This window comes from Strix uralensis, chromosome 2 (genome assembly GCF_047716275.1).
Source record: "Strix uralensis isolate ZFMK-TIS-50842 chromosome 2, bStrUra1, whole genome shotgun sequence".
Lineage (NCBI taxonomy): Eukaryota > Metazoa > Chordata > Aves > Strigiformes > Strigidae > Strix > Strix uralensis.
Window position 1 is genome coordinate 7,014,286 of NC_133973.1, and position 9,329 is coordinate 7,023,614.

The window sequence follows — 9,329 nt, forward strand, 5'->3', positions numbered from 1 at the left end:
GGGCTGCAGGTCAGCAGGAGTTGTGCATTCTGACTGGTATTTATTGACTCAGAAGTCCTTGCTGACAGACAGACAGACAGACAGACAGGCAGGGAAGGGTTCCATTACAGTGACGTCGTTTCTTTCCCTCTTCGCCCCCGAGGCTTTCACCGCTGACACTCTGCACATTGCTGTGGCTTCTCCAGCTGGTGCTGGGGCGAATGGCAGCTGCCTTTCACCTCACTGGTGCTGGAAGCCTGGGTGCCCCAAGGGAACACGACTGTCAGGCTTTCAGCGACATACCGCAGCACATCTATCAGAGATGTAGCAGCAGCACAGAGTGTTCAGCCTTCCCTCTGAGACCGGGGTTAAGGCTGGAGGTCTGGGTCAGATGCTGAAGGTGAACTCTGGGTGGCTACTGGGGGTCAGTGTACAGGGTCAGCCTGAAAGAGAAATGTATCCCTGCGCTGTGCTCTGCCTGATTTCCACCTTCCATTCCCTGATGTAGTCACTGCTAATTAGGTCTTTGATTGCCCTACACTAATACTGAGCTTTAGCAGAGATTCAACTCTTTCGGTAAGTGACCGTGAGGCAGATCTACTGTCACCTATTTGCAGGGATGCTACGACACTCTGAGCAGCCTCCATTCAAGCCAGGTGTCATGGCTTCAATACTTTTGATTCCTAGTAGGGTTCTACCAGAGGATCCCTTGGGATTTAAGACCATGCTGGAGACTTAGAGCTGTTGCAAGCAGTACAGTCACCTATGCTTCTAGCCACAGAGGACAGCCTTTTTTAATGAGTCCTCAGTGGCAATGCAAGATACTAGATCCTTCATCCTTTGTCAGAATGGAGAAGGAAAATGTCCATGTTTAAATAGCATGAATTTTTTTCTTGTCCACACATTCTCCATTGTTTTTTTAAGATGAATTATCTCACTTTGAGTCCAGTAAACCAAAGGTGGCAGTTTCTGAAGGATGCAGAGGGCTGGGGTACAGGATATCTGGAATGTTTGCAGCAAAGCAGTGTTGGATAGATCATAGGTTCTTTACTCACTTTAAAAACATCATACTTGCAGCATGGATAAGTGGAGCACCCTGATCTCTTGCTTAGTAAAATTTACATTAGGGATGCTAAGAACTTGCAATATGAGGGTGCCCTTTCAGTTCAGTCTTTATGAATATGCTGCCTCTGCAAATACAAATGCATATGAATGAGAACCTAAGCATCAGATACTTTAGTCCACTTATTGATTGCCAATGCAAGATTACGTGCAACAGTGCATGCATGTTTTGTTTTAACAATCTTAAATGATGAGGTACCTTGCACATTTGGATTCTGGCTGTTTTTCTAGTAATTCAATTCATGCAGTGAGGCATGGTTGCAACACTTTCTGTTCTGTGACAGAATGCTTCTTACATCACCTAACATATATGGAATTCTTTTCAGGCTCTACCTCATTAAAAACCGATGCTTAGATCTCCTGCCTCTCTAATGTACAGGGGCAGATCTAGGCATATTTTCACTTTGAAAAGATTTCCTCTCCTTTTCATTAATGACAGCTGTACAGCTGTCTAAAGACTGTGGAGATTTCCCTCTCCACTGCTGGATGTTTACTGTCTGGGTAATCTGTTTGTGGAAAGCCACATGCTTTTGTTCCCCCAGTAAAGCTCCTTTAAGCATAGCTTATTTTCCCTAATGAGGCCTTCCCAGTAAATAGGAGTAAAGAGGGTGAGGGGTTTAATATGTGTATGGTGGACGGCAATGATGGGATGGTACTGCAAGAAAAATGCTTCCCTGGCTATGTCTGTTAGCTGCTGAGAATGTCTCATGTCAAAGGGCTGCAAAAGTGGAGCTCTCTTCGTGATGGTGCATATAGAGCACCTTCAGGGTGCTTATAGGTGCACATCAACTTACAGTTCTAAGTATAAGAAGGCCAAACCAGCCCATAAGCATTTTATCATCTAGCCTTTACGTGTAATGGAGCTTTACGTGTAATGGGGCAAAATATGTTACAAGCATGCAAATACTGGGCACAGTTATCATCACTCTAGTGGGCTTCCATGCCTCAAGAGGAAGGAACTGAACCATCAAGTCTTACCTGAGGGCTGACTTACACAACTGGGATGCCCCAAGCTAATTCCTGTTTGAATAAGAGCCCATACACAGAAACAAAGCAAACCTTGATTTGAAAGCAAACTTGATGACTGCCAGTCTGCTACATGACTGTCCCACTGTTCCTTTTCTCTATCTTTAATCACTGCTTTTCTCATCTTTTGCCATGAGGTGCAGAGTCCTTATGTCAGTGGCTTTCAACTTGTGATCCCCAGATTTCTGGAAATCAGGGGACTGCTTCTAAAGGGTCTGTGAAAGAAAAGCAATTTATACATGCTGTGCTGTAATCTACATATGTGAAATTTCTAAAGAAGATAGCATGTCTGCGTGCCCATTTGTGTGGGCAGGGAAGTAAGATGAAAGGTTTTTCTCATGGGAAGAAGCAGGAGATTTACATCCTAAATTTGTGGCAGTTTTGTAATCTTTAGATTCCTTTAGTTCTCTGTGTCAAGAGAGGCATGCTGAGGTACTGAGAGACAAGATAGGTACTTTATGGATTTATGGAACCTCTCAGGAGTGTCCTGTTCATGCAGAAAGAAAGGATGCACAGTACAAGGGGTGTTTGCATTAGATTGGAATAGGTTCTCTGCTACTGAAGTATACTGTACCCGGCCCAGATTCCTGTAGGAGGACATCTGGGACATGACATCCATGCATAGGGAAGATGCTGATATCAAAGAGTGAAAGTTACCTCCTTAACAAGAGATGGCAAACATGTCCTGGATTTGGAGGTGAAAATTTTTTGATCCTGTGCAAATTACTGTAAATAAGTTATGTTTGATCTCTAATTCAGATCCTATTTAATCCCTTTGAAGGACACGCAATCATGTTTTCTTTCTTCTACCCTGTCTCTCTGTCCAAGTGCTACCATGGCCCATTCAGCTACCGTGTTAACCTTTGATCCTAGTTTTGCTCAGTACCTCTAAGCCTCTTTTCTTTAGAGCCTGTGATTGCATCTGTTCATGGCAGCTGTATTCTAGAAACAGCTTCTTTTGCTGTTTATGCATTCACTCCAAAATGAGTGACAGCCAGGCACAAAAAGCTTACATGCATTGTTACCTGTAGCTAGATCTTAAATTTTCCTTGCAAACCTCAGTAAACTCCACTTAGCTTAGTTATCTCCGTCACTGCAGAAGGAGAAACAGGCTCTGTTGTTTTGCCTTCTACCAGTGAATCCTCATCAATGAAGGATGCTGACCACATGGACAACCTACCCATGAAGAGCAGGTTTACGGTCTTACTGTCATTGATCAATGGCTTAGGCCTAGGAAAAATGAATTTTTGTAATGAGATTAGAGGCAGATTAAAGCATTTTTAAAAAAATAGCAGACATCTGGGTTGACAGCTCTCCTTTTGGTCTTGTTTCCTTCCCAAAACGTCTTGTGAATTTTTGCAGTCAGACAGACTTATGGTCTTATGACATGTATACAGTGCAATGCACCTAACTGATTCTCTGCTTAAATATATACTCACAATTTTGTAGGTTTATAAGTTTAGATACCTTAACTGATGCTGGATATCCACAGATACTGGATGCTGTGTATGTAGAGAATGAAACTAAGGTATAGTTATACACTGGAAGCTAATTAAAAATGTCCCTGATGGGATCAAGTTTGTCTTTCAATGATGCCAGAGCACACTAGTTTATATTAACACACATTAGTTAAGCACATTAGTTGAGTTTATATTAACAAATTGAAATGGAATCAGACAATAGCTGGTTTCTTTCTGGTTTGCACATACTTGTTATACATTTAGATCCTACTCTGGACAAGCAGAGCTCAATGCAGTAAAATATTTCTTTTTCCTAGCTTTCCGCTTCACCTGATGGATTCTGGAGGACCATTAGCTTCCTCTCTTTAACATGTTTCAAGAATGGCCAAACTATGGCTTGCAAGATAAATATTTCCTGACACATGGTTAGTCCAGCATGCAGTCCGTTTTTTGCCATCCTCTTCTGAAGGCACTCAAAGCACGTGTGCGGAGAGCAGGTTATTGGCTTTGTGGGTTGTTCTCACGGTTAGTGTCACCAGGTAATCCCTGTAGGCCTCATTCCCAAAGATACATGTAAGTGACATGATGCCATGTGATAGGACACATCAGGTGATGGAAATCCAGCTATTGATCACATAAAGGGTATGTATCTGGGAACATAACAGAAAGGCTCAAGCTGAAGACAACAACCCAAAAATGTCCCCATAGGAGGCTCTAGGGCCCACCTCAGCAGAAGGGTGGGTAGTCAGTGCTTTCCCAGGGCATAATGCACTTCAGCCATACCTTGTGCCTTCTCCAGCACATTGTCCATGACCTTGTGCCAGATTCTTTAAGCAAGTAGGATGGCCCAGCCATGGAAACCCCTCTGTGTCCCGGGGATTTCCAACTCATCAGTTCTGCCACTCTTCCAGTCCTAGTACAGAGGCCACAGTGAAACACAGACTTTGTTTTTGTACATGGATCCCCCTCACTTTAAGATATGCTAGTTCAACAAAATCAGGAAGAAATCAGTAGGATTTAAAGGATACTTTTCTGAGTAAAGGAAAAAACCCAGTCCTCAAGAGGTGAATATGGGTTGAAGATTGAAATATGAATACGAAGAATGAAGAGGTAACATTGCAAGAGTTGGTCCTTTTGTTGAACATCAGTCCATTTTGACATATGTGAGGATAGGGGAAAAAATAGTTAATTAAATTTTATTGTCTAAAATAAGCAAGGGTGCACTCACCTAATCCTGGGCAGAAATGTAGTTTTTGTCACTGGTTCCTGAGCATACATATTTAAATTGGAAAACCCAAAGCTTTTGGGTTCAGGTTTTGCACAGTAGTTCAGTTGGACTATGAATCGGGAATTATGAAATCGGTAAATGGTTGTTGGTGATACTTTTCTTTAAAGGCTTAACTGCTTCCCCTTTTGTCTAGTTTTCCTTCTGTGTGTGTATCCTGTGTGTCCATACTTTATTTTCATGTCTCTCACCTGCACCTAAGATGCCTGTTATTAACATGTACTGTTAATACTGTAGACTTAATTTTCAGCGGGGCAGCACAAAAGCAAAAGCAGCTGCCTTTGGCTTCCACTGGAATTCAGCATCTCTGAAAATCAGACATTAACGTTTTTCAGTTGGAAGAACAGATTCCCTTCTATAAAATAATGCTTTGCATTTGCAATTTAAAGAACTTCCAATCTATGTAGGTTTTAAAACACTGTGTACACGCTACGTTCACACAGGAATCTGGCAGCCATTTCTAGGGAGCATTAAGCAACAAGATCTTGTAGTGAACAGCGGAATTATTTTTTATTTAGAGATTACATAACTCTGACAAAATGGAAACCAGCCCCTGTGCTTCACTGTAGACCAGAACTTTCTCTTCCCAGATGGAGGATGACCTTTAATTGTGTCAGTTCCACCCCACATCCTCAGAAAACAAGGGCAGCTGCTTCGCACATGAAGGGAAGCAGAGACTGAAGCAGCCATGTTGATCAAGGATAGATCATGACTGAGGTAACCTTACAATAGCTACACGAATTAGACCCCATCTGTCAGTCAGGTCTGCGAGAGTCTCCAGGCAAAAATAATGGGTCTTAAATGTCACAAATTGAATTAGCCCCCACCTAGTTCTGTCTCTTTAGCAGCCACTGTCATAGCAATACTGACGCATCCGGGTGAGCTGCTTGTCATGGTTAACCCATGGGGGATCAAGGCAGGTTTGATGCTAGCCGTGCAGAGTGACACTGCCATGGAGCTGCTCACTCAGCAGTGGCCGTGCTGGAGGAACAGGCAGCTGGGGACCTGATGGTGCCCTTGGGCTCAGTCTGCCAGAGGAGGAGTTGCCATGTGGACTTCATGTAACGGCCTCACAGCAAAGACAGAAAACACACCAAGTGTTCTGCCCTGAGTTGGTTCATCAGTACTCCCATACATGCCTTATCAATAACTGTCCTCAGAACTCCAATATCACTTATGCTCCCCTATCTTTTGCTCCTTTTGTTCCAGCCACTCTCTTAAACGTTCAGCTTTTTTTGATTCTCTTTCCCTGTTCCTTTAATGTCTTCATGGTGCTGAGGGGGTGGGTAGGCAGGAGGTGCTGGGACCCCTTCTGTCAAGCAGCTGTGATTGCTTCCCGAGGATGTGTGAGAGTTGGGAAAGATAGCGAGGCACGATTTTTCGCTGTACGCTGAAAGGCTTTCTCCATCAACCTGAAGAAGGACCTGAGAAGTGGTGAAAAGGTATAGAGTTGTCAGCTGTGAAACAAAAGCATTTGCACAGTTGGGAAGTAACTGGACAGTGTCTGCGTCCTCTGATGAGCTGAGACAATTCCATTACCCACAGCTTGCCGTAAATCAGCAAGTCCTCTGCACTGAAAGAGGCATTTGGTGTTTGCTCTGCTATTCCTTAAAGTTCAGGGCTCTCGGTCAGAGAAATGACTTCAGTGCAGTGGTTGGCATGAAGTCACTGCAGTAAAAACTACCATTACTTTTGACAAAGTTGTCGCTGAACGCAGCCACACACTAAAATACAATTTTAAAATACGAATTCACTTTGACTATGTTTATGTTAACTTTCTGTGAACAGTCAAGCAATTTACTTCTATTGACAAGAAAATCTGTAAAAAGTCAATGTCAAAGATACATATGTGTGCATTTAAGTAAACCAGTTTTAAGTTCTCATGCATAAGCATTCAGTTTTGAAGTGCTTACACATTCCCCCAGCCAAAGGAATGGAAACAATACAATGTGATTTATCTGACCAATCAAACCTAACCCAGACAGCTGCAGCGCAGGCTTTCCTGCTGGCTGTTGTTTCCATGCCGGCAGAAGAAGAGGGTAGATGCTTCAGATGATTGTATTTTTGTTGTGAGCTGGTCACTCGGCTCTTCTTGCTGATGACTCAGAAGCTAGAAAAAGCACAACCTGCCTCAGAGGGTCAAATATGAAAAAGTGAAGGAGCCCACTAAGCCTGGTGCTTACTGAACAACTGCCTATTGGTGGTATTCACTACATTTGGCCTTTCATTTCTGTATTTAAATATGAATATGTTGATAGGGATTGACTTGAATTCTATGCTGGATATGAAATCTCACCCCTGCACCCCGAATTGATTCAAAATCGTTAAAAGAACTGTTGACAAGTTCCATGCAACAAGTAGCGTATTAGGACAAAATGATGAAGAATATGCTGACATTTGATGTCACAGTGTTGTTCTCATGTAACACGGGGGATGCATGATGTCAGCACTGAAATAACAGCTTCAGGGTATACCTGTGTAACACTCCTGTGTGAATATGCCTAAAATGAAATACAAAGGCCTCATTAAAAATTAAAAAACCACCACCAAGAACCAACACTCAAGGATATGCCAAACTGCCAGCAAAGCTGCTGCCAAACCTGAAGATGTCTAAATTCCTTGCAGGGCTATAACTTTGCCAGCAAAGCTCCTTGTGATCTTGAAGGTCTGCTGCTGAGCTGTTAAATCTTGACTGCATTAGGTAGCACAGCATGATCTCGAGAAGAAAACCAGCGTGGCGTGAGCGGGATTCCCCTGCGCACCCCTCAGGTTTCTGTGATACAAGGCAAACCCATGCCGGGGATTCAGGCAGGGTGTGTGGATGCTCGTCCTGTCGCCGCCTCTCCCACCTGGCAGCACGGGTTTATTCGTAGTTCCCTGCCCATGCTAGTTATTGCCATCTCTCTCACTTGTCTTCCCTCCACCTTCATCCGTCGCAGGGAGTCTCTGCAAAGAGCGTGGGAGGGAAGGTGATCTGAGGACAGCTCTGTATTTTCAAGGGGTGCGTTTTGAGAGGCGCGTGGATTTGGAACAAAACGGCACTCGCGACACAACGCTCCTCAAGTCATATACTTAATTAGCTCTGGTAGCATGACCTGCTTGCCGTCTGCAGTGTGTTTTCAAACAAAGATCTCCCTTTAAAAGAAAATAATATTTTGAAAATCAGAAGAAGTGCGGTATTTTTTCCCTTTTAAACCGGAAATCAAGCCCAGATGGACTGATAAATTTGTGAACACCGTGATTTTCGGCTTGTCACTGAACTCCCCCTCCCCGCTTTCAGGCGAAACCCCGAGCGCAGCCCGAGGTGGCGGTTGCGGGGAAGGGACCCCTTTCCGCTGGGGGGGTGGGGGTGGGTGCTCCCGGGGCGGGGCGGGGTCCGTGTGCCCCCGGCCGCCCCCTGGTGGCGGAACCCGCCGCCCCGGGGGTCCCCCAGCCCCGGGGACCGGGCGGTGGCGGCGGCAGCGTGGGGGCGGCGGGGGGCGCGGTTCTGGGACCGCTTCTGGTGGCCCCTGCGAGGTCGGGAGCGGCGGACATCTGCTGCGCACGTTTTATTTATTTCTTGTTGGGAACGGCCGTGTGAGCGGCGCGGTAAATCTCACACGTTTTCTCAATCTGTCCGCCAAGCAGGTAGGATTGACAGCTGGAGAAAACCATCTATTCCGAGCGCTAAATAGGTTATCCACCATCCGTAAGAAAGAAAAGCAGTGAGCTTTACAACCGTGCCTCCCAGCCGTGCCCTTGTTTTTGACTTTGCCACTGGCAAGGCTGAGTGCCTGACCCCTGCTAACGTGCGGTGCCTTTAATAAGCAGAGGGAGGGAAGTAATTTTATACTCAGCATGTGAGTGATTCATGTTCTCAAAGGGGATAAAAATGTTATTAGAAAATTCTCCTGCCAAATGTGTGGCAAACGAAACCAATTTATTAATGCTGTGAAGCCAATGTGTGAAATCAGGATAAAAGGTGAGGTGGGGTCTCACCCCTGTGCTTACTGTGGCAGAATGTGCTGCAGGACAAAGGGCTCTTGTCCTCAGAAAGGGGATGCTGCTGTTGGGACCACAAGCACTAGCAGCAAGCAAACAAAACGTTTTCTTCAGCTCAGATGCACTTCAGAGTGTTGGGGTGAGAGATGCCGAGCCCGAAAGAGCAGACCTTGACGATGAGCCATCGAACTGCTGCTGTAAAACGTTGTCAGGACACCTTTGAAAATGCTTTTATTCTTTCCATAGTTCAAGGCTTCCTCTTCATTTAGGGTTATTATTTATTTTATTATGTGTTAAGTAGTCTCAGTGTGCTCTGTGTTGAACAAGGCACAAAACAAAAGCAGTCCCAGACCCTAGAGTACTCCCAGTTTGAAACAAAGTCCACTCAAGTAAGGCATAGTTTTGGAGCTAAGCAAGAGCCCCAGACATGGCCCATGCTTTTATACTAATTTATTTTACATGGGTAATGGTGAAGG